A 27,832-nucleotide genomic window follows, 5' to 3' on the forward strand; every position below is an offset into this window, starting at 1 on the left:
AAGAATTGAAATTTGCGCCCCAGCCAAGATTTGAACACTTATTTGTATAACGGTGTATTAATTTTACTAGCTGTCCGGCAAACGTTGTGTTGCCATATAAATAAAAAAATGTTAAGGGTGAACAACCCTTATCACTTAGGCGTATGATGAAAATAGATAGTAGCCGATTCTCAGACCTACTGAATATGCATATAAAATTTGGTGAAAATCGGTAAAGCCGTTTCGGAGGAGTACGGTAACTAACATTGTGACACGAGAATTTTATATATACGATTAAAGCATTTCCTTATACCGTTACGAAGAACATTATCTATCAATTATTCATACAAAGGCATTATCAATTTTCGAAAGCTAAAGTTTAAAATTCAAGATTAAAAGATATAAAAACATATGCATATGCGAAGATTTCCATGCAAGAACACTATCTAGTGACGAGAATGTTAACTCAGTGAAAGTTATCGATAAATATATAATTGGGTAGGCGCCAAATCACTCTATGTTTTATTCATTCTGTTCAATAAGGTATACAATTTCTATACCTGTTGTTCCGTGAAATTAATTTTATATCGATGTTTGTTTTAATGGGCAGGTAATGTGTTTTCTATGTATGAGCGAATTAATATTCTGTGGTTTTAGGTAACTATATTAAATATCAAATGCAAGTTCTGATAAGCTCTTAATTTACTTATGACTTGGAATATTACGTGGTTAATATCTAAAAAGGTTTTACTATAGACATATGCAAGTTTTTTTGAAAATTTTGATTAAAACAATATGAAAATTAAGCACGCAAAATATTTTTTTCAAGATTTTAAGCTCCCTTAAGTGTTCTGCATTTGTTTTAATTACATTAACACTTTCAGAGGGCCTACTACGATTTTTTTAAAAACCATAATAGTTCAGGAAAGTTTTATTTCCTCCTTAAAACAGTAAAATATTCCGTCATACACAGTTGAAAAAACTTAAACCCTTATTAACTTTTCGCTTATCCATTGTATAAAACCAATTGAAATTGTCATATTTTGCTTAAAAAATTAAATTTCCTGCATAAAAAGTAAAAATATGATTAAAATAATATTGTTTTAAGAGATGGTAGTAACCCCCCAGGACCACTTAATGTCTAAAGCCATTGCCCCTAAAGTACTAAGAACATGAAAATCAGAGTCATCAATACTGCATTATTGCATAAAATAAATTTAATGCATTTAAATTAAACATTTGTAATTTAAATGCATTAAATTTATTTTACGTTTGTTCAAATTCGAATTCCAAGACTTATTCTAAACAAACAAACAGCAAATAAAAGGCTTGTGATAATGGATTTTTCTAATTAAATGTAAAGTGTAGAATGAAAACAATAAAAGCGTTTAATGATACCCATAGGAGGGTGGGGTCACGACAAAAACCACTTAAGTACTCACATTACCCACTATCACGTTCAATAGTGTTGTCCCGTGTACAAACTATCGATACATTCATAGCTCAATAAATCAATTACGACTTTTACGATTTTCCCTGCGTTAGACCTATTTCAGACTAAGCTTGTAGTTTAGTCAAGCGATTGGCTAGTAATTTTAGACTAATACTATCGTAGAATGATTGATTGAATTGATACGTCGTGTAATTGTTTTCTTCAATAATGTAATAGGTAATAAAAACCGACAACAAATGTAATTCTTACTAATTTATAAACCCGAAAGTAACTCTGTCTGTCTGGTTGTCTCTTCTTCACGCCCAAACCACTGAACCAATTTTAATGAATATTTTGTACATAGGTAGTCTGAGACCCGAGGAAGGACGTAGGATAGTTTTTATCCCGGAAATCCCACGGGAACTAGGGATGGCGATCTAAGATCGATTAATCGGAGAATCGATCTTGTGGACCAAAAAAATCGATTATTTTAATAGATATTAGTAAGGATTGAATCGTAAACTATGCATTTGATCAAGTGATGATCTTTAGAAAAGTTGTTGTCCATAAGCCCACGATGGTTTCAGAGTTAGTACGACCAATTTTCGCCAGATGGCGCCACTGTCATTCCAATGAAGGTACGAATTTTCAGTTTTATGTATGTTAGTATGTCATATTATTTTCTTTCAAACGGGCGAAGCCGCGGGCAAAAACTAGTAGGTAATTATAATCGACAGTAAATGGAAACACACTGCGTATAATGTGTATTACCCAAGTGTGTATTGATCGATTTCACACAAACTTCACAACTATTTTTAAAAACTCAGAGGCTCCTTGAGTTTCTTAAACATAAAATCAAAGATGTACCGTTATTCGAATTTAGAAGATAAGAAGCCAACTTTTATTCGAATTCAATCGCAAATTGACTAAAGAACTAGCACAGTCTGAAGTGGGCCTAATAGAGTTCATTCGAATTTCGCAGCGAAAACGATCTATCTATTGCGTCGTTAAATAAATAAACTTTATTATCTATTAAATAAATAAACTTTATTTATTTATAACCATCGGGATTTGATTAGATGCGTAAATTATTATGGTTTCGATTCACGTAATCTTTATTAAGGTATAAGAATTGGCTATTTTACTGGCGTCGTGATGTGGAACTTTATTGGTATTCGCTATTGAGATTTCAGGAAATATAATGGTTATGTACTCAAGAGTGCCGTGGGAGTCAGAAGTACTTTGCAGGAGACATAATTGAGCTTATAATGAATCAAATCAAATCAAATCTTTTTTTTAAATTCAAAATAGGTTCTTTACAGAGCACTTTTTGAATGTCAATACAACTACCACCACTTCAGAAGGTGTTTCGTTATGGAGAAGAAGCATCCCATTCCAAATAATGAATGTAATAGAATCAGAACTATTGATAAAGAAATGGAATTGAAAACTGCAACTTTGTAACAATTAACAAACAAATAAATATAATTGTAAACTGCAACGTTAATAATAATTAATGTATTAATAAATAAAATTGAGGACTGCAATTTTATAAAATTTAACTTATTTTTGTCATTTATGTCACTGATTGACATGCACTTTAAGGGTGATTAAAATATGATTGAGAATTTTGCTGCCCCCTAAAATTGCTGTAATTATAAATAACATTTACAATTTTATAAAATTTGACGTGTTTTTGTCATTTATGTCACTGATTGACATGCACTTTAAGCATGATTAATATATGATTGAGAATTTTGCCGCCCCCTAATATTGCCCGGGGCGCTTTAACGCAATACTCTGCATATACCTTACCAAAACAGGACGGGCCTGCGGTACAACATATCTATACTCAGTGTGCATATGCATATGCATGCATGCATTAACTTCACTCACAGATCGACGTGGAGCACGCCCTCGTAATTAATTCCTTGTAACTGGCCATTAAGTACGATCTTGAGAATGGTTTAACTGGTATAGAAAATACAATTACAGGTTTATTTAATTTTCTGGAGGCTAAGTTCGAGGTGATAGTCAGTTTAAATGCATGAGCCTTGTCTAAGCTTAGTCTGTATATATTTAAATGGTTTTAACTTTAACTTTGAATTTCTGCTATCTAAGCCGATACGACGTATCTTTTTTATAATATAGGAGTAGCAGACGAGCATGCAGTCCACCTGATAGTAAGTGGCCACTGCCGCCCATGGACATCTGTAATCAACCCCAGATAGGATTAGATATACCTGAGGTCGGCCACAGATGCGCCGCTACCCTTGAGGACGAAGCTGAAACGCCTCGAAAAAGTATGTCTCCCTTACCACACCCTTCAAAACCGAACACAGCAGCGTCTAACACTGCTGTTATTAGGCAAAACTAGGTGTGGCATTGGTGCCGCCGGAGTCGAACCACAAAGGGCGCTACCACCTTCAAGTACCTATGTATTTCATACGATAATAAAAACTGGAAGATTTTTGTTACAAATAATCATGAGACTTTTTTTTTAATCTTCACGTCACGTTTACGTCAAATTGTCATGAAATTCGATTTAATCATGTAGATATACCTAAAAAGAAAATTTCAAAGGCTTGCACGTTTAAAGATTTCTATCTCTCTCTATAATATCCTTGATTTTGAACATTATACCTACCTATTTCTTTTAGCGCTTTTGCAAGGACAGATTAGATTGTATTCTTAGCGGGGAATGAAATTGCATACCCCTATGTAATACATAATTTGTTAATAATGCAAAGTGGCTGACTACCATGGACATCTGTAACTAACCAATGTCTCTCTTGCCACATTCAAAGCGGAACATAGAAGTGTAGACTGCCATTATTAGGTAGAACGGTGTGGCGGGAGTGTCTTCGGAGTCAAACCAGAAATGGCTCTACCTCCTTAACAATTATGATAGATAACACATTATATAATTGTTTTTGCATGTTGTTGAGCTTATCCAAAAATAAAAATGTACATGGCGGTTCAAGTCAGTTAAAGTCTTTCAGTATTGGGTGTATGTGTGTGGACCTTAACAGGATTTTATCGATAACCAAGTGCCAACCCTAGACATTAAGCGACGCTAACAATATGATCTCGCCTACACGGATTCCTATCTTTGTCACAAACCTAACCTTGAGTCTCGACCTCAATACCTAAATGTGGTAGAACTTGACGTTCCCCTGCACTACCATCACACCTATTTCGGCCTCCAAATTTCTGCATAGCAGCAGTTTGCTCCTTTTCTGATTTGAATGTGGTTTTGAAGGTAGAATTCTGTGTAGTTCAACTCCGGCGGCACCACCGCCACATCTATCGACCAAATAACAACAGGGTTAAGCGCTGCCGTGTTCTGGTTTGAAGGTGGTGAGGGAGACATACTTTTCAAAGACATTTCACCTTAGTCCTCAAGGGGCGCGCATCTGTGGCCAACCTTGGGTAGGAATCTAATCTTATCGTGGGTTGATTACAAAAGAACCGATCTTTAAGCCTTATGCATTTAAATGTGTCGCAATGCCTCACGATGAAAATGTCCTACCAGGTGTAGTCTAGTGATTGAAACTCGGCTTCTCGATCGACGGATCCGATGATCAAATCCCAGACCTTTGCTGAATCTGAATCCCAGACCACTTTAACGTTAAAGTTAAATATCGTGAGGAAACTCGCATATCAGAGAGATCTTTAAAAAAATTCTATAAAGTATGTGAAGTCTACCAATACGTACTTGGCCAGCGCGGTGGACTATAGCCTAATCCTTCTTAACGTAATGGGTTGACGACCACAAAATGCTTTCCTAACTTACAGTCCTTCACTAGAATTCCCTGCGTAGTGGTTGCCATTTACACACACAAAGGCGAACACATAAAACACCCAGATCCACAACATAAATCTAAATTCCTCATTTACATTTGTCTGGCCGTGGATCGAACCCGGAACCCTTTGCACGTCAGACCGCCACGCGACGACAAATGACCTGCAACTCGTATTAGCATAGTAGCAGAGTAAAAACGCATCAAATAATTTGCAAAGTGCCCGTTATACAAGAACATAGTGCGCTAACCGACAATAAGTTACAGTGTCAGCTTCTAGCAAATATTTATGCAAATAGCTATGACATTTCTGCTCGCTTGGGTTGTTTGGAGGGAGTGCCCTCATTTATCAGCGCTTGAACGGAGACGCAGTAAAATATACATAGTGAATTTTTCAAACGGGCCTTCAGGGCCAAATCCGAAACTATAAGGATTAGCGGAAAATGCTGAAACGACTTACGAGGTCGATTTTGATAAAAACTAAAACTGCATCATTACTTTAATATTTTTTTTTTGCCTGAATCCTGGGAATCAAACGAGTTAATTTTGAAAAAAAAATACACTATATTATTCCATTATCTGATAGTGTTGCTGTCTTCAAGGTTAGCGGCGCAGCTGTGGTCGACCTCAGGTAGGAATTGACTCTTACCTTGATTTGATTGCAGATGTCCATGGATGGCAGTAACCACTGAGCATCAGGTGTACTGCATGTTTGCTACTACTATATATTTATTAGTCATCTATGCAAGTCTTAATCGAAAATAACATTCCTTAACATTGTAGATGGATTGAGATCAACACTAGCTTACACATAATTTTTTTAATCGTTATAATTAGATTAAATGTTCACAAATTGGTATATTACATATTAGCATACGAGTATGTTTCAAGACAGCATGGGTAAGAAACATTACCTTAGTAATTTTGTCGAAAATTAATTTAGAAAAGACGATAAGGATCAGAAGTTAGGCCTACTGGGATCATTGGTACTTTTATTAACACGCTTTTATAAGCTTGGGTTGTACGTTTGTATGTATGTATGTACGTAACAGTAACGGAATCTTTGAGCCCGATTTCTATCCACTTTGAACGTTCAGTTTAATTCAAAATTTTGAAGAATTATCAAGAACCGATGACAATACACGATTTTAATAATTTTGTACCATTGTTCTTATCAATATCCTCAGGATTAACGATTTTCGAGGCGAGAGAAAGCCTTATGGAGCGTTCAGGCAAAGTTACTAGATTTATTTTTAGCCTTGGAAAATAATAATGTTATTTCCCTATAACTCAAATGTACTGAAACATATCTATAATGCCATCTTGTAGAATGATTTTTAGGATTCCGTACTCAAAGGATAAAACGAAACCCTCAGCTGTCTGTTCGTGAGTCGCAGGGCTTTATCTCTTAAACCGTAATAGAATACTTGATTTTTTTACAGACGATGCATAATGATGGTCGCTATAACACCAAATACTAAAAATTAATAAAATAAATATAGTTCAAAAAACTAAAAAACACGCTTTTATGATAAAATCAACTAAAAAGTAGAAAATAATTCACAAAGCGTGTTTTTTAGTTTTTTGAACTATATTTATAAAACAATATTTTTATAAGTATAAATGAAACAAGAAACGTATTTGTCATACATGGATCTTACAAACAATACACCGAATCACGACGGGTAGGTGAGGTGAAACCCTGGTATTTATCCACATAGAAGATGGTTTCGTGGAAACATAGTGATCTTTGACACCGGCGCTAATGTATACGCTGATTTGAGGCTTCGCTTTGCAAAACTGCAGAGCCTAGAGCCTTTGGCACCAAGAATCCTGTTGCGATTGATTACTTAAGCTGTAATGGTTATAAATTCCATGATAATTATGCAATGTGTATATAATATACGGATATTTTTTATAAGTTTGTTTGTTTGTTTTATTATCGTTTAAAATATCAGGCATAAACAGGACATCATCACATTAAATACTTAATACCTTCTTTATATAATATAGGAGTAGCAGGCGAGCATATAGTCCACCTGATGGTAAGTTCCTACTCCTGCCCTTGGACATCTGTAATCAACCCCAGATAGGATTAAATATTCCTACCTGAGATCGGCCCCAGATGCGCCGCTAGCCCTTCCTCCGAAAAGTACGTCTCCCTTACACACCCTTCAGACCAGAACACAGCAGCGTTTAACACTGCTGTTTTGAGGTAGAAATAGGTGTGGCGGTGGTGCCGTCGGAATCAAACCACAAAAGGTTCTACGACCTTCACTTATGAAATTAATTATAAATTAAATTAGTAAGGGTAAAGCGCTGCTGTGTTCTGGTTTGAAGGTTTTGGCGAGGGAGATAATCTTGTACGAGGCGTTCTAACTTAACATTTTCAGGTTTAGCAATGCAACTGTAGCCGATCTCAGGAGAACTCCAGTCCTATCTGGGGTTGATTAAAGATGCCCATAGGTATCTATATATAGTATCTGTATATATAGATGCCCATAGGTATAGGTATAACATAGTATAGATGGCACTTTAAGCTTTAAGGATTTAATTTTTTTATGCCTTACATTCAAACTCTTCACGAATTCGAAAAATCATAAAATATATAATAATAATTTCTTTATTTCAGACCCTTTTTTTTACAGTCCATAGATTTGGTTAGTACATATTTTCTTAAAACTATGTTAGTGTACAACAAACAAAACAAGGGGGTTAGTGTTACATAGTGAACCGAATCTGGACATCAGTGTAAATAATTGACAAAGTCAAACCAGCAGACCTTACTAAGCTCCCCAATCCATTTAAAAACTCGTGACTGCAAGCATCTTCATATCCAGCGAACTAATGCAGTCAATTATTCAAACTGCTTCAGAAATTACTAAAAAACCAACCTCATACACATCGGGTATATTTTAATGCAAGTTTTAATTACCCCGTGTCTAGTACGCACGCATGCAAGTTATTACTCGGATAGTTAGTTACGGTTTTTTTACTTTTTAGATGTTTGCGGTATTTTAGGGTTCCGTATGAAAATTTAAATATTTTAACATTAAAGACGGACTGAATGTGACATGTAATTAAAAGTTAGAAGTGGACTTATGTGATAGAATTGATCCGTTTTACAAACAAGTTTAAATTAAGAAATAAGAAAATGATGTGCAAATAATAAGTCTGGAATGGAAACTGTGTAAAAATTCAGAATTTGGAAAATAGAATTGAGTGCATTTGTCTTTCCTTACAGACCCACTTGATCGTAAGTAAGCCAATGGGCTTCTGTAATCAACCACAGATAAGAGTCCTATTTGAGGTCGGCCCCCAATTCGTTGCTATCCCTGTGGACTAAGTTTGAAAAGCTGGGATAAGTATATCTTCCTTACTACGTCCTTCAAACCGGACACATCAGCGCTAACACTGTTATTGTTAGGCAGAAATTATAAATAGCATAATAAAGTCCATGGACTTAGAAGTAATAAGTACCTTTTTTATGATATAGGAGTAGCAGACGAGCATACAGTCCACCTGATGGTAAGTGGCTACTGCCGCTCATGGACATCTGTAATCAACCCCAGATAGGATTAGATATTCCTACCTGAGGTCGGCCACAGATGCGCCGCTACCTCTGAGGACTAAGCTGGAACGCCTCGGAAAAGTCTCCTTTCCACACCCTTCAAACCGGAACACAACAGCGCCTAACACTGCCGTTATTAGGCAGAAATAAAAAGTACTTATATAGTTAATTCTCGTACGGAACTCTCTTACAAGCCCCACTCACATTAACCATTTTTTTCTTTGCTAAATAATCATTTGAATTTCATAGTCCTGGTTTGTAATAAAATGCATATGATATCGGATATTAAATATTTTTATGACCTAGGGTTTTGCGTTTTTTAAAAGAACTTTATATCGTTTTTCTTTCTTCTTTTTCTTAATTAATCGAGCATCCTCAATAGACAATTATAATGTGCTTTAAAGTGTGCACTATGCATGTGTGTGTTTGTGTGTTATACGTCTGTGTATGTATTTGTGTGTGTGGCATAATGGAAATGTTTAAGGATTTGTTTCAGTTAAATAACAGCAGTGTTAAGCGCTGCTGTGTTCTGGTTTGAAGGGTGTGGTAAGGGAGACATACTTTTCCGAGGCATCTAGCATCAAGCAAAGTCCTCAAGGGTAGCGACGCATTTGTAGTTTTTTTTGGACATTGTCTTTTTAAAATATCATTTTATTTTATTAAGTATTCTTTTAGAAAGAATCCCAAAAAAATAAAGTGAAAAGCGACAAATTACCTAATGGCAGTAAAAAACAAATTGATATTCGCATAGTAAAGATATCCTTGAAAAGCTAACAGCTGTACGTGAACACCTTGCTTCTCAAACTGGTTCTGTTAGAAGGTCGAAGGTTCTCAACCTTGAATGTCCCACTGCTGGGCAAGTGGCTATTGGGAAAGGACGAGCATTAGTAATAAGAGTCTTTAAGTTCAAAATAAACCAATAATGTATTTTTAACCAGTAGATAATCTCTATAATGTATTTTTTTATAATTTGATAATGGGACTTACCTATGATGGAACTTTAACGTCAACACAGAAAATTGTAAAATATGAGCCAACTTTTGCCTTGGAAAACTAAATTAAGTCATTTAATTAAGTCAATTAAATTAAATTAAAATAAAGTAATTTAATTTAAATTAATTTATCATTTACAATCTACATTGCACTACATCAGTATAAGCTTATGCTGTCATACTGACCCAAATAGGAATTTAATCATCATGTTTGCTTGGCCGGGGATCGAACCCTGAGCTCTTTACACAGCAGCGTTGTCTGAAACACGGACGAAACCACGCGATTAAACTCGTATTCCCCGACATTTATTTTTATAACAACTTTTTTCTTTCAGAAAATATCGGCGGTTAACTTTTAAATTCAAATAACGAACATGGAACAATACAATCGCTATCTACCCGCAAATTAAACATAAAACTCGAATAAAATGTATTGAAATAGATTTAACGATGCAAAAAGCTAGCTAAGTGACCATAAAGTGCTGATATCGTCTTAAAATATCGTATGGCATACAAAACATGGCCTTAATTGTATGGCAACAATGTATTTAATGTGTCTTTGATGGTTCTTTGGGATAAGTTGTGGAAGAGATACGTCGGTACGCCGGTTCGATTACGGGTGGTATTTTTATGACTATTGTTGGGTAATGGGTAAAAGATCATGTAGAGTTGTGGCTTTGGTCAGAGTCAGGGTTGCCAAAAATTAGTTTTGACTAAACTTAGTCTTAAAACCGCAGAAAGTAAGTCATGTATTGTCATTTCTTGTGCAAGAAAGGCTTACATTTCGAATAAGGTTAGTCTTAAGGGCTCCAGAATCGAGTACTGTATCATCATCAACCCATTACTGTCCCACTGCTGGGCGCGGGTCTTCTCTCAGAATGAGAAGGATTAGGCTATAGTCCACCGCGCTGGACAAGTAAGTATTGGTAGACTTCACATACCTTTGAGATTTTTTTTTTTATAAATCTCTCAGGTGTGCAGGTTTCCTCATGATTTTTTTCCTTCACCGTTTAAGCAAGTGATAATTAATTAGAAATTAATCCGCACATAAATTTGAAAATCTAAGGTGCGTGCCTGGGATTCTTAACCACTAGTCTATCACGGCTTTCTAGTAGTAGTAGAATACTACTTACCCTACCTATTACTTACAACCACCACAAAAAAAACAACATTACATGTTTGAGTTCGACTCGCATTTGGTTAATTTAACTGGAGCTTCATAATAGAACTTACCGTTCAAAAGTCCCAACGTATGGCGACCTGTAACAATAAAAAAGTAACATTGAATAAAGCAAAATAAAATGCAGTGCAAATAAATAATCTTATACATAAAATTCTCGTGTCACAATGTTAGTTACCGTACTCCTCCGAAACGGCTTTACCGATTTTCACCAAATTTTATATGCATATTCAGTAGGTCTGAGAATCTTTTGCCTACCTCACACGTTGGCAAAAAAGAGAGACAAAACATAAAGCGCCATTTTATCAATTTAGACATTTAATGTTACGTTACTGCCACTATAGTTCTGATACAATCCGGTAGGGGCGCTGATTGCTAATGCGTAAACAAATACCAAAACAGTCATATTTGACAAAAAGTAAAAACTCATGGTAAAGGTACCGTAAACTTCCTTTCGGGGATTCACGGATTATTTTACGGATCCACTATATTTTCCGAATAAAAACTTTTAAGGGTTTTATTATGCAAATAATTGTATTGCCTACTGCAATTTTGAAAAAAAAAATACGAATTGTAGATATTTATAAATGCGTTTTTAGGTTTTTTATAATTTATCATATTGAATTATTTAGTTACTATTGTTTCTTCTAATATTTATGGCGATATTTATATTATTTGTTTGTTCTTTATTTTTGGAAAAAGAACTTCCGTTGTTTGAAATTAAATAGTTCGAAATGGTACTTTTATGGTTAATGACCTTACTACATGTAACATTTGTGACGTTTCGCATCGGTGGTCACCCCTTTGCTAAAACCAATTCATAGAACAATCGCCCTTAAAGCCATTTACCATAAAAACTATATTTCCACAAATATATAACCCATATGAGCAAATTTTCTTCACGCAATAAAAAGTTCTATTATCACGAGTTAGGGTCAAAATTGGTTTCTTTTGTTAAAACAAACGGAGCAGAACTAATTGTAGGTATTTTGCACTGTAGGTGATTTTCGCCAAATTAGGTACTTGTTGAGCTAAGTAAAATGTTTATTGCTTTTATGCTATTTCATAACTTCAAGGTAAAAAGGGAACAACAATAGGGTCCACAATAGGGCATACTTTCCTAATTATTGCTTTAATTTCATAGAAAAAGCCTAGTTGGATTCGAACCTAGGACCGTGTGAGATCGGAATGCATTCCACTAGGCTGACACTGCTCTTAAGATAGTACCATGTACATTTTCTGATAAAAACACATGTTTTTCCATATACGCGATTGTTTTAACTAATCTATTGTTAGGCTCAAATAAAATGCTGTGGGAATTGACTATATCTAGCCATTGAATAACAGATAACAATTACATTCATAGACATTCCCATATATGAAAACTATTCCCAGAGATAACATTGATTTGCATAAAAATTCATTGGCCAAGCTGGTAGAACCCTTTGTGGTTCGACTCCGGCGGCACCACCGCCACACCTATTTCTGCCTAGTAACAGCAGTGTTAGGCGCTGCTGTGTTCCGGTTTGAAGGTTGTGGTAAGGGAGACATATTTTTCCAAAGCGTTCCTGCTTAGTCCTCAGGGGTAGCGGCGCATCTATGGCCGACATCAGGTAGGAATATCTAATCCTATCTGGGGTTGATTACAGATGTCCATAGGCGGCAGTAGCCAATCACTATCAAGTGGAGTGCATGCTCGTTAGCTACTTCCATATTATGAAAAAAAATTTACTAACCTTTAAAATGCAAATAAATATTAGGGCGTGAATACACTACTACTCAATATCATGTGGACAGACCCTTAAATTTTCACACTCATATTTACCACAAAACACTTCCTACAACAAAACCTCCTTCGAGCTTATCTAAACAGTCGTAAAAGAGCTTTCAAAAAGTTCAAGTTTACAAAGCTTTTAGAAAACCGAAATATTTCTCACCTCTCATAGACAAAGGTGTGTGCATTGAACTTGGCGATTAGCGCCTTTGAAAGCACAAAAGGAGCTTTTGTTTTATTTTTAAGCTCATTACTAAGGCACCTTCATATGAGCTTTTGTCCAGAAAAATATGAATTCGAAGCTTTCGGTCCACCTGATGGTGTGGTCACTAAAATAAGTCGGAATTGAAGCTTATTCTTAAAATTAAAAAAAAAATAATTTTATGAAACAAAACCGACACAAAATCGTTTTAAAGATGAACGGTCACTAAAATTCTAAACAGTTTGAATGTCGTCGATTTATTTTAAAAGTTCTCTATAAAACTGATATATTTACGTAGGCATAAAACGAAGTTGTTTCAAAAGTAAAACGTAATTGCTTAAATTTCTTAATCAAATTTTATTCACTTACACATATGCTTACCACTTTTTTCCATTGTAATAGACATTGATACAATATCCTTAAAACAAAACAGGTCATGTTTACCTATAATATTAACATTTGTATTTATAACCCATCTAAAACATCTTATATATATAAAATTCTCGTGTCACAATGTTAGTTACCGTACTCCTCCGAAACGGCTTTACCGATTTTCACAAATTTTTTTGCATATTCAGTAGGTATGAGAATCGGCTACTATCTATTTTTCATACCCCTAAGTGATAAGGGTTGTTCACGCTTAACATTTTGTTCTTTATATGGCAACACAACGTTTGCCGGGTCAGCTAGTGTTTATATAAACATATGTAGTTGGTTTAATAAACGCTTTATACTATATAAACTATAGTAGCATTGTAATAAAACTAATAGTATTATAATAAATCGTTCAACCGGCCTAACTAGTAGTAGGCAAGATCAAATAAGGCAATTAATATGTGAACAGTGCGCAGGACGTCCGCGCTCTGTGCGCCGCCCTTAAAAGGGAGGCGCATGAGGCACATAGTAATGAGTTCCCGGGTTTGTTTACGAGGCAATGTCCCCGGCTTTGGCTGGGATTTAACAGTATTTTAAGATGCTGCCTTATAATAAATTCACGAAAAATATTAAAACAAATTTTGTAAATATCAAAATTTAAAATGAATTCTACAAAATTACTGCAATTTAATTACTCTCATACGAACGACGCGTGTTTCCATAACAAGACCCGTATCAGTTATGTGCGTATAAGAAATTAATTATCACTTGCTTAAACGATGAAGGAAAACATGAGGAGTAAAGTTCGAAAAAATATTAAGGGGTGTGTGACTGTGCACTTGTACAGTCTTTCGATTCGCACTTGGCCAGCGCAGTGGACTATGGCCTAATCCTTCTCATACTGAGAGGAGACCCGTGCCCAGCAGTGGAACAGAAATGCTTGACGACTATGATAGTTGACACGTCATTACAGCACTATTCGTTTTGTAATACTTAAAATTCAGAATTCTTAAGCCTGACAGTACGCTCAAAAATACGCGACGAATAGATAACCTCTGTTCCTTTGGGAAGTCGGTTAAAAAATGGACTCACACATTTAATTTAATTATCCATCTATGTCGGTATACAAAGGTAACTTACAGTCGTTATATATCATAACCCACATAAAAAATCATAAACACACAAATGGAAAATCATACCGATTGTATATGAGTACACATTTTATATTTAGAAGCGTACTCGTAATTACTATTGCTTACTATTTATAGACAATCGATTGTGTCGATTATACTGTGGTTAGGAATTTGTGAAGAAATAAATGAAGATTCTAAATCTATTCTTGTAAGCTAAGTTGGAGAACTTAGAAATAGATTGAAATTTAGTGGCCCATGCTGCCCCATCTTATTTTTTAGTAAAATTACTTTAATTGCAATTTTTCAGTTTAATTTTCAATTTTTTTTCGATGATTAAAATATAATACAGTATGGTCCATTAAGCCTACCCTACTGATCGTGAGAAGACTTTGCCCAGCAGTGGGATATTAAAAGAGAGTTAGTTAATAAATAATATTTTTAGACCCGCCACAGAAGTATAACATATCTTACAAACAATTTATTTTTATTGAAAAACTATCAAAATTAATTAAAAATGTATCGGTAAGTGAATAGTCAGCTTTATCTATTGTACTAGCCCACAATACCGATATCTGACGAAATCGGTCAATCTGTAAGCCTGAATGAAAGACTGGAATCTAGATGCCCTAGATCGGCTAGATCACCTAGCGAGATTATTGGGGCTTCACGGTATTAGGGCGCGCGTGATTGACAAGATTAGTGTCTAAGTTCGGGTCTAGATCTAGATATTTACACGTCATGTATGAGGCAAGACACTAATGTGAGGCAATTAGGATTTAATCGTGTTTGATATGTATAGAAATGCAGTGATAGCCTGGCAGTTGAAACTTGGGCTCTCGATCGACAGGTATCAGGTTTGAATCCCAGGCACCTCTAATTTTTCAGAGTTATGAGCGTAATTTCTCATTAATCAATTGAGAGAGATCTAAAAAAAATCTTGGAAAGTATGTGAAATCGAGTCGAACTACGTGGACTTTGCAACCTTTTAAGTAAGCGTTAAATATGTATGTATGTATGAATTAGGTCAATAAAGAAACTGATTTGAAAATTGGTAAAGCAACTAAGATTCGACTGGGAGGGTCTGCACCTTGGCTTTGGTCCGCCAAACCATTTTCTAGCGTGAAGCATTACTTTGGGAAGGCATGGATGCCGAAAGCCGACTGACGAACATATTTTTTTATAATATATGAGTAGCATACTAGCATGCAGTTCACCTGATGGTAAGTGGCTACTGCCGCCCATAGACATCTGTTATCAACCCCAGTTAGGAATAGATATTCCTACCTGAGTTCGGTCACAGATGCGCCGCTACCCCTGAGGACTAAGCTGGGACGCCTAGGAAAAGTATGTCTTATAGACAGTATAGTTGTGATAGACTTTCGACACACTGTAAGAGACTTTAAATAGACAGACTTTATACAGTGTTTTGTTCATGAGCTGTAAAGACGTTTTACCATTAGATTGCTATTCTGATTTTATAAATAACAAACCATACAAATAAGCAGTTTGTGAACAGACTGATCAATTTGATTTATTCGTATACATTAGAAATCAGTGATATAATAATAATAAAGCGGTGAAAGCTAACGATTTCGAATGCAAGAGCTAGTCTAGAAAAATCACTATGGCCGTATCAAGATGGCGGCGGTGTCCCTTGCATATTAATGTATTGTATTGTTCATAATGCACTTTGTAGAATATTAATAAAGTGATAGCAATTCCAGCTACAGAGAGGCTCGGTTCCCATGATGTCATAGGAAGTTTGTGGTGGTCAACGACCTAACTGTTTTGGTGGCCATTTCCCCTTTAATAAATATTGAAATTATTTTTGTGTAGAGCCTTTGTGGCTTAGCTATAGCGGCATGTATTCCTTATTTATTTATTTATTTACTCTTTATTGACCATGTTAAAAACAATGTAGTGATGTGCAGAAAATTTCATTTTTTTATGGTTTAATATAAGGCAGACGGGCTACCTGATGAGATTTTTTTGCAGCGTACGTGCAAAATGTGGAATGAACTGTCTGAGGTATTCCCTGAGCGCTATGACATAGGACTCTTTAAGAGGGGTGCAAAAAGAGCTCTCCTACAAAACCAATGCATTGGCGACTGGTGTCCATAGGCGACGGTGACTGCTTTCCACTAGGTAGCCCGTTTGCCTTATCGTTAGGTATAAATATAAAAAAGTCATCGTCGCCTTTAGACACATGCAACAGAGGAGTCGCCAATGATTTGCTGGCTTTGGAGGCCCTTTTTGCATTGTGAAGATCTTCGTAACATAGCAGGAATACCACAAAAGGAAGTTCATTCCACATCTTGCACGTTTTGGCAAAAACCGTGTAGGACCCTGAGTCCAGTTGGCGTAGATGGAACTTTAACCTTCGGCAAGTGTTGATGGAGGAATGGTGACGTAGACTTATAACAGCTGTAGAGCTGGATTAAAGCTGGATGCTGGTTTACTATTTTTATTTCATAACTAGCTGTGCCCCGCGGTTACACCCGCGTAAAAAACAGGGGCACAGCTAGTTCTAAAATATAAGTAACCTAAGTTACTCCTTATTACATCAGCTACCTGCGAATAAAAGTCCCGTCAAAATCGATCCAGCCATTTCAGAGATTAGCCAGAACAGACAGACAGAGAGACAAAAATTGTAAAAAATGTTATTTTGGTGTATGTACCGTATATATTCATTTGCATGTAGTAAAAAGCGGTTATTTCAATATTAAAAACAGACACTCCAATTTTATTTATATGTATAGATAAATAGCCAAGTGAGTCAAATGGGTTCTGTACCAACAAATTTTCATTGAGTTTTTTTTTTTATTTCTTGTATTTGTTATCATAGCAGGCATATAAGTAAACGCATTGTGTAAATTTGGACTGTCAATCTATTACGATTCAATATATAACGGGATAAAGGCCAAAAAATAACGGTTTCTGGTATGACAAACCCCGTTTATATTAAACATTTTTGTTTATTTTTAGTATTTTTAGTTATACATTTTTTGTAGTGATAGCCTAGTGGTTAAGAAACTCGACCTCTCGCTCGAGGGGTCCGAGGTTCAAATCCCAGGCACGCACCTCTGATTTTTCAAAGTTATGTGCGTATTAGAAATTAATTATCACTTGCTTAAACGGTGAAGGAAAACATTGTGAGGAAACCTGCATACCTGAGAAACCATTAAAAAAAAAAATGTTTTCAAAGGTATGTGTAGTCTACCAATACGCACTTGGCCAGCGCGGTGGACTATGGCCTAATCCTTCTCACTCTGAGAGGAGACCCGAGCCCAGCAGTGGGACACATTAATGGGTTGATGATGATGATGATGATTTTTTGTAAATTCAAGTATCTGTCTATTATAGTTCAGACAGAGCCCTGTTATAGACGGACAGACAGCGGCGGCTTAGTAATAGAGTTAGTTCCGTTTTACTTTGGGTACGGAACCCTAAAAAGGATCTTTAAAAAAACAGACAAAGCATTATTTATTTGTACAGCTTAAACAAAGTTTTTCACGTTTATTTATTTTAATAAACACCACTCGTCAAGCGTGCGTGACTCACGGAATTCTATCTTTTCTTTTCTTTTCTTTTATCCTTAACCTTACAATTCTTACGCTCGTTACGGCATATATTAGTCAAGTGTCATTTTTTATTCTTTTATATGCCTGATGCTCTCTTGATGATGATTGAGTAGACCTCTTTCTTTTTCTTTTTGAAATTATCTGGTTAGTTCTGTTTTATTTGTGTTTATTATAAATGTGACGGTAATATGAAATGAGGGGAACGATGGATGGGAATTCTCAGATTTCTTTTAAAGTCAGCCTTAATATTAATCGTTTAGGTTTATTAATTCTTCAGTATGTCTTATTTATTTCTGTCTAAATAAAGTTTTTGAAACGTTACTCCAATTTTGGTGCAATTTCAAATGTTTAGTAGCAATAGTTAAAACTTTATATACGGAAGTGAAGGTGTTTGTTATAAGTTACAAGTAGCAAAGCGACATGCAGTCAAACTGCACTGCAGTCGGCCATCTACAAACAGATGGTAAGTGTACACTGCAGCTCTTGAACATCAATAATCAACCCTCGATAAGACCTACGTGAGGTTGGCAACAGATGCGTCGCTACCCCTGGGGATTAAGAATCCGCGAATAAGTATGTCTCTCTTAAAACAACTTTCAAACCAGAATACAGCAGCGTTTAGCACGGCCATTATAAGGTGGAAATAGGTGTGTCGGTGGCCCTGCCGGAGTCGAACCACAAGAGGATTCTACCATCAAACTACTTAAGTAGGTATACTAGAGAATTTTGATAAAACAAAAATCACGACTGCTTAAAAATAACCAAGCATTAGCACAATTTAAACGAATCCAACGACACTTTATCTTCAAATCCGTGAAGCCGTTTGGGATGGAGAGCGTACGAAAGAATGAAACATCTACGCTTGAAAAACATTACCCCCCATAGACGATTAAAAAAACAAAAAGTAAAAGAACTTCTGTAGAAACGTCTCGAAGTTTAGAATTCTATCCCCATATGGCCATTATCGATTACAGAATAATATGTGTAATCCGCCATTTTTATTCCGATCACGACTTCGAGAAATCGAGACACGTTCGTACGAGCCCCTATGACGTGTCAAATAAGAATCTACGACAAACGGACATACATTTTATATATAGACAAACTTACACTATACGATCTAACAACCATAATACTTAGTAATAGGGTTCAAAATGTATTTTGAAAGTGGCAAAATAGTTTTAGCATGAATCGGGGTCATACACGCTCAATGTCACTCCATGCTGTCGTAAAATATCTGTTTTCGTATTTCGATAGTATGACGATGCCCTAAGGTTGATTTTCAGTTGCAGTTCGGAGAAGTATAAAACACAGCTTGTCGATATTTTCGTTTTTCGAATAAGGAAAAGTGACTATTGAATAACTGAGTTCAAAGGTGTGAATGAACTTATTTCTAAAAGGGATTAAAAAGAAGAAAGGTTATTTGCATAGAACTAAAGAAGATAGTACATGTAGAACAGTAGAGGTATTTATTTAAAAAAGGAAAATTCTTTCGAGCTGAGTAACCGCAGTAAATTAAAGGTAGAATTTGTTTTAAACTCTTGGGATCGCTAGATGCACCACCGCCACACCTATTTCTGTCTAATAACAGCTGTGTTAAGTGCTGCTGTGTTTTGGTTTGAAGGGTGTGGTAAGGGAGACATACTGATCCGTGGCGTTGCTGTTTACTCCTCAGGGGTAGCGGTCATCTGTGGCCAACCTCAGATGGGAAACTAATATTATCTGGGATTAATCACAGATGTCCATGGGCTACTTACGATCAGATGGAGTGCATGCTCGACTACTACTCCTATATTTTAGAACTACAGAAGATTCTTTAACCATCAAATTACATATAAATATGCGTAGCAGATAGGTACCTCTTTATTATATCTGTTTTGTATTCCCTTTAGAATAAGGACTTAGGTATTACAACTAGCTGTATGTAATGGCTCTCAAGTGAGATAAATTTTATAATTAACAAGTTTAAAACAACGATTATAATTAAACTTGCCCGTGAAGCCTACTAATATATTTAGGTTTATATACAAAACACAATCTCCGTAGTGTTAAAGCGTTATATACATATAACCGTGTTTTTAGGGTTCTGTCCAAAAAGGGCAAAAACGAAACGCTTAGCATTCGCTGTCTGTCCGTCTGTCTGTCTGCAACAGGGCTCTATCTCTTAAACCGTAATTTTCGGCATTTATCGATTTATATATTGAATGAAACGTAATAGGTAAACATCTTTCACAGTGCATTTACTTCTACGGCCTCTATGATTTATAAATACTTAAAAAATAAAAATTAGGTGGTACGGAACCGTCCGTGAATGAGTGTGATTCGCGCTTGGCCAATTTTTAGATAATCATCTTAAAACAAACAGATGTTAATAACTCATACAAGCATCATAATACGTCTCCACCCACATAGACTTAGTAACAATACAGATCCCATAACATCATTTCTTAGTATTGAGTGGGTGTCTAGAAAGTACATAATTTCACTTTTAGCTTCCGGGTAACACGCGATTATAGCCCTTATCGTGTTGTAATAAGGGCGATATTAGCAAGCATAGCTATTCATCAACTCGATAAGTAGTGTTGTCTCTTTCAGACGTAGGATGTTTAAGTGTTTTAAACGATGTGTTATTTTTTTTACACACACATACTCAAAATATGTATTTGTTGTCAGGAAAGTTTTTTTCAATTTATATATAGTGCATTGAATCAATAAAATGAAATAACGAGATGATATCTGTAAAAAGTTAATATTTACATCTATCTACATCTATACTAATATTATAAAGAGGAAAACTTTGTTTGTTTGTAATGAATAGGCTCAAAAACTACTGGATCGATTTTAAATTTTTTTTTCATCATTCAAGCTACATTATCCACAAGTAACATAGGCTATATTTTATATGAAATATATTTGATAAATAGATTTTGAGGCGGTACAAAATTTGCCGGGTCAGCTAGTATAAATATACAAATATCTTGCCGAGAATCGAACTGGATCTCTCGTTAAACAATGTCAGTGCCATTAGGTCAACACCAGTTAACAAATAATAACTTTAACTTTACGCACGAGTTTATACAATTTAGGCACAAAAACGTCAACCTTCTGCGTAATAAAAGCTGTGAGTATGAAACGTCTTTAAATCAATGTAGGTCGTCATAGAAAACAAAACTTTCTATACTATTGTTTTTTTTATAGTTGTGTCATTTTAGTCTTGCAATTTTGTTCCACACGCCTTTAACATAAGAGCTATATTCGTGTTCAGAAATGTAAAGATATGACCTTATTGGTACTTTTTTGAGCATTTAGCACGCGACTTCGTAATTAATCAGGTGACAAAAGCTTCTGTACTGTTCCATTGTCAATTGTGATTCAGATGCTGTGGCGAATGTCTTTGTAGATCACTTTGGGAGGAGTTACGCATTGGTTACTGTACAATATTGTTACTTAATAAGACCAGTGTTAAGCTGCTGTGTTCCGCTTTGAAGGGTAAGGGAGATAGTTCCGAGGCGTTCCAACTTTGTCCTCAGGAGTAACGTATCTCTGCCCGACATCAGGGAGGAATGTAGGTATATCTAAATCTGGCAGTGGCCATTTACCATCAGGTGAACTGCATGCTCGTGGGTTAACTTCAATATTATTGAAAAAAAAGGTGTCTAATACATGTACACGTAATTAATAAAAAAATTATATAGTTTTATCTAATTTAGTAGGCAGAAATTGTCATATTTCAATAATTGGTAGGCAAAAATTGAATTGGTTTTTAATAAAAGGTGTAAAACACTTATGTGTGCTTTATTGCAAAGATCTGCTATACTTTATCTACCTTATTTTGATCTGAAGTCAATAATTCAATATTTTATTATAAGAGAAAGACTTCCTACTTGATCAGCAATTTTCCACATAACCTTGATTCGTTAATACGTTGTACATAAAAAATAATCTTAACTAAATTTAATCAATCTTAATTAAATCACTATTAAAATAATTAAACATATGTATTTAGAGCGGCCGTGAAGGAGAATATAATAAAATTATTCATATTTATGCAGTTGTATTTTCATACAAATCAATACAAATAAATTAAACTGAACTGTGTGTTTGTAGTGTCAAAAAAACAGTTTTTATTTATAACAAAGATTTTTTTGTCTGTCTGTCTGTTTGTTCCGGCTAATCTCTGAAACAGCTGATCCGATTTTGACGGGATTTTCACTAGCACTTAGCTGATAGTATAAGGAGTAATATATATATATATAGGAGGCTACTTTTATTTTAGAACAATAAAACAGTTCCTCGCAAAAAATAAATCCATGAAATCTTCCGAGTGATTACACTTTTAAAAGCGACACAGCAGTATCGAACATGCAGATGTGACAAGTTATACTCATAATTAATACTTAATCTATCCTTTTTCCTACCTAAGATCGAAATTTGACAACTTATAGTGTTCTCAAATATCTTTGGTAGGCAAAGCACTGGACAGATTGATTATTAATAACGCATTAATGTTTGATGTTATGTCAGTTTGTTGCAAAATCGCTACAAATGCATAAATTAAGCCAATATCGAGGAAGTGCGGGTCAAGGCGAAGATGTCGACATCAGTGGACAGTTGAGTGACGTATGGCGCAAGTCATGAGACACAGCGACAATTAAGATAGGCCTTGTAGCGCTTAGCATTTGCTAACGTATTTACTTTACTTACACTTATTTGCAATTTACACGAGAGAAACATCGGCATTGTATAACTGCCATATCTAAAATATTAATTTTCTAAAAGTACTTTGTTAAAAAGTAAATAATTTCCAGGTCATTCGAGTAATGCACGATACTTAAGAATCAACATCGACGCGATGGCACAACTTTAATATAATTATATTTATGTTAAATATAAACAACAATGTAAAAACGTTTTATTTTAATTCTAAGGCATACGTATTCAAACATAATATTGACTGGTATCTTATATATTAAGAGCTTCAATTTTTATAACAAATAATTTGCACATTCAAACAAATAAAAAAAAAGAAATAATCGCAGTCCGCTCGTAACTTGTCCCACACGGCAATCTTGCGCAACATACTGACTAAGCCGAATTCCTAGTGTTCAGGAATAAGCACTATTGTCGAGCTTTAGGCGATAAGATCTGCTATTAGCCTTTCCTTGTCCGCTTGACCGTTGTCCGTCAGATAACTTGGCGATAAAAAATCCGATTGTTATATAACTTGCTTATCTATCTTTGTTAATGTAGAATTGTCTGTCGGTTACGATTTGAGAATAATAAAAATTATTTTTGATTTTTGTATAAGTTAATCTTACCTACTGCTATAGCAAAATAACTTTTATATTATAACTTATTAAATTAAATGCAAGCAAGCATGATCTTCATCAGTTAAGTGGCTACTGCCGCCTGTGGACATCTGTAATCAATCCCAGATAGTATTAGATATTCCTACCTGAGGTTAGCTACAGATGCGCCGCTACCTCTAAAGATTAAGCTGGAACGCCTCGGAAAAGTAAGTCTCCCTTACCACACCCTTCAAACCAGAATACAGCAGCGCGTCACATTACTGTTAATAGGTAGAAATAGTTTTGAAGGTGGTGCCGCCGGAGTCGAACCACAAAGGGTTCTTCCACCTTCTCCCACCTTTGTTTTTCTTCATCATTTAAAACGCGACCAAACCCACAGTCATGAGCTAGAAGACGCAAAATCAAAGGTCACTTTATCCATTCGTTTGATTGACTTTGTTAATTTTTTACTGTTTTTGCATATGGTACCGATGTATAAGTTTTCTACTAGACTAGGATCTTCTATTGACTTTTTCTAGATTGTTAAAATAGGTATTGAAATATTAAATCCTGTTTAGATTTAGTAAGGAGGATCATCATCATCAACCCAGTACTGTCCCACTGCTGGGTACGGGTCTCCTCTCATAATGAGAAGGTTTAGACCATAGTCCATGTCCACCGCGCTGGCCAAGTGCGTATAGGATAGGATCCTATCCTACATAGATTTGAGATTTTTTTTTTAATCTCTGAGGTATGCAGGTTTCCTCACGATGTTTTCCTTCAGCGTTTAGCAAGTGATAATTAATATCTAATACGCACATAACTTTCAAAAATCAGAGGAGCGTGCCTGGGATTTGAACCTCGGACCCCTCGATCGAGAGGCCGAGTTTCTTAACCACTAGGCTATCGCCTTAGTTGTGAGGATACTTGCTTTAACTGACATGAAATAGTCAATGATACATTTTTATGAAAAAAATACTGTTGCTACTTAGCAGTCTTATGCCATCATCACACCTACTTTACGGTGAAGCAGTTCTTGCATTTAGGAATTGTGTGGATGCCGACCATGGATATGAGGCGACCAACTTAAACCTCAAATGGCAACGCATCTGTGATGGGGTTCAGGTAGAACTCCTGTTTAATATACGGTGGTGGGTTCCAGTTATACATGGATGATAATCACTAACCAGCCTTAACGATCTAGAATTCTTCTCCATAATGAAACACCTTGTGAAGTGGTGGTAGTTGTTTTGACATTCAAAAAGTGCTCTGTAAAGAATCTATTTTGAATAAAAAAAAAGATTTGATTTGATTTAGAATACTAGCTCATTTACTACTTTTAAAGTTATAAATAAAATTTAGGTACATGTAAAGCCACTAGCGGTCACCCATCCAACCTGAAATTGCTTAACTTTGCAAATCGTTTAACATCTTCACAAACATGACTGTTAACTGTCAAGTGACCAATGAAACCTTTCTTTACGATCGGAATTCTGATAACCAAATCGGCTCATGATTCGAACTCACGACCTGTACTGCACCACACAAAAACCACAAGGCCAGCACTTCTCGTGTCAAAATTAGCACGTTTCTGTCAATGTTGATCTGACACCAAGAATTGCAAAAAATGAGAAGGAACTCAATTGTTTAATTGAATTATTTTGACATGTTGGTACACGTGGTTCCGCGTGTTTAGAGATTAGGGTCGTTTTATTCATCATATTAATCGATTAATTATAAATTGCTTTAATTGCGAAAGAAAACATCGTGAGTAAACCTGCACACATGAAATTAATTAAAAAAAGTTTCCAAAGGTATGTGCAGTCTACCAATACTTAGCCAGCGCGGTGGACTATGGCCTTATTATTCTCATTCTGAGAAGAGACCTATGCCCAGCAGTGGGACGGTGATGGGTGATGTTGATTAAACGAGGATGTGTTCCGCCTAATGGTAAGTCACTTCTACCCAACGACTTGTATCAACCCCAATTAGGATTTGATTTCTACGTGAAAGTTTACTGCGTTGGTACTCTTAATCATTAAGTTGCAATACTGCATGTAAATGGTTCTCTTGTACCCTTCAAACATAAAATGATAACGTTTGACAACTACTGTATATTTTTACGTGAACTCGATTATGATTGCCGCCCGTGAACGTCAGTAATCAATCTCAAATAAGATTAGAGACCTACCTTGTGTTACCAAGGGTAGCTTAGCAGTAAATAGAACTCTTCAGATAAGTATACCTTCCTTACATCGCTACATTGATGTTATTAGGCAGATGTAGATGTGGCGGTGGTGCCTCTGGAGTCGAGTCACAAAAGGCTACCACTATTACTTGTATTGTATTTGTGTATACTAGTTTTTCTTGTTCCGTGGTGTATACTGCCCAAATTAGCAGAATTTTAAGTTCTTTGATCCACTCACTATATTTTTTTTTGTTCTGATATCATTGTGCAAACATTCTGTCCCATGCGGGTTCATACAAATTCTGTTCCGTGATGTGTAGAGATAGTGTGGCATAACATGTGGGTGGTGGTTGTTTCCGGCTCGTCACATGTGTAGGACGTGCGGGCGTGTTCGTTGACTTTACTTTGTTTACATTGTTTATATGTAGACACATATTCTTTGAGTTTTAGTAAATGTTATGAATAATAAGCGCTTAAAAGTAAACTATAATCCTTATACTGGTGGTGATGATAATTCGTATTGAGAAAAATCCGTTGTTAGATTGATGTGGGTTTCATTCCTATTTCCCTTACAAAATATAAGGACTGTTATGAAAAGGCGTAGGTCGTAGGTTGTCAATTTTTTTTTTTTTATATATGTTTGAGCCTAACGAAAAAGCAGACGTGCTACCTGATGGAAAGTAGTCAACGTCGCCTATGAACATTTGCAACACCAGAGGAGTCGCCAATGCATCGCCGGCTTTGAAGGAGAGCTCTTTTTGCACCTTTTTTGAAGAGCCCCATGTCATAGCGCTCTGGGAATACCTCAGGAGGAAGTTCATTCCACATCTTGCACGTTCGTGGCAAGAATGTCCGTGCAAACCGAACTGTGGAGGACCGCCACGGGTCCAGTTGGTGTGGATGGAACTTCATCCTTCGGCGAGTGGTGCGATGGAGGAATGGTGACGTAGGCATCAGGTCAAATAGTTCCTCGGAGCACTCACCATTGTAAAGCCGGTAGAACACACAGAGGGAACCTATGTCCCTCCGCAAGCTTAAAGGTTCTAACCGATCGGAGGTCCTGGGGTCGTTGACGATTCGGATAGCGCGTTTTTGCACGGAGTCAAGTGGGTTAAGTTGGTATTGGGGCGCCCCTGCCCAGAGATGGGAGCAGTACTCCATGTGAGGTCTCACTTGAGCCTTATACAACAGAAGGAGTTGCCCCGCAGTGAAGTACTGCTTCGCTCTGTTCAGGACGCCCAGCTTTCTTGATGCCAACTTGGCCTTAACGTCCAAATGACACCGGAACTGCACGTCACACGATATGTCAACTCCCAGGATCCCCACACTTTTATCAATGGTGAGTGGAATACCTTGGAACCGTGGCGCTATGACGAATGGGGTTGTTTTAGCGGTAAACGCACAGACTTGTGTCTTCGTGGGGTTAAACTCAACAAGGTTAAGTCGACCCCATGTCGAGACCTGCTCCAGAGAGTCTTCGATTTCAGACACAAGTCGGATTCTGCTTTCCTCCACGAGAGTCCGAGAGGTGTTTGCACGGCCTGTATACACAGCATCTCCCGTACTATCATCTGCATAGCAATGAATGCTGCCAGTTTTTTGCAACATGTCATTGATATGCAGAATGAATAGCGTGGGCGAGAGAACAGAGCCCTGGGGCACGCCAGCGTTAACATGCTTCGTGTCTGAGCAGCACCCGTCTACTACGACTTTGATTTGCCGCTCAGACAGAAAACTGGCTACCCATGTGCACAGCCTCTCGGGAAGACCGTAAGATGGAAGCTTCGCGAGAAGGGCCCTGTGCCAGACCCAATTATTAAAACTAATTGTCAATTATTAAAACAATGTGCAACTAACTCGTCTCTTTGGTTGACATGTGTTCCCTAGAGAATACACAAGTGCTAAGTAATGCACTGTCGTAATTCTCATACTGAATCTAGTACTTAATCACAACACAGAACATCTTAATTTGGGATTTACTGTCACCAGAATTACCTCTAAAAATAAAGCAATAGTAAAGCTTTTTGTTGTAATTTCTGTTCTATGTTTTTATTTGAATTTTGCTGTTTCAATACTATTTGTTTCTTACAAAATATTGCAAGGTATCTAGCACAGTTTAACAAAGCACAATACATTTTAAATGGAGATACAAAAATATGAAAAAGGGGATTTATTTAAGATTGACATCAAAATATTGAGAAAAGAAACTACTGCCATTTTTAGAAAGACATTTTAACACAAACAAACACTATATCATGATATTTTTGCACAGATCGAGATAGATTAATGGACAAGCGGACAGAGAGATCGCGTTTGAATACAGCTATCTTTGGA

At 36.1% G+C, this 27,832-nt stretch overlaps 1 protein-coding gene across 2 annotated transcripts in view; it reads right to left on the reverse strand.

Moving 5' to 3' along the window:
* The window catches only part of sano (CABIT domain-containing protein serrano), a 128,775-nt gene that overhangs the window by 38,169 nt on the left and 62,774 nt on the right, over positions 1-27,832 (reverse strand). Inside the window, exon 3 of one of the 2 annotated variants that reach the window (XM_073090501.1) lies at positions 11,011-11,037. The exons of the other annotated variant lie outside the window; for it this stretch is intronic. The gene's annotated coding sequence lies outside the window, so the exon portion shown is untranslated. The remainder of the gene's footprint in view (positions 1-11,010; positions 11,038-27,832) is intronic. 2 annotated transcript variants of the gene reach the window in all.

The sequence above is a fragment of the Epargyreus clarus genome, unplaced genomic scaffold, assembly GCF_041222505.1.
Source record: "Epargyreus clarus isolate Ecla_fem2 unplaced genomic scaffold, WU_Ecla_fem_2.2 ptg000032l, whole genome shotgun sequence".
In the NCBI taxonomy this organism is placed as follows: Eukaryota; Metazoa; Arthropoda; class Insecta; order Lepidoptera; family Hesperiidae; genus Epargyreus; species Epargyreus clarus.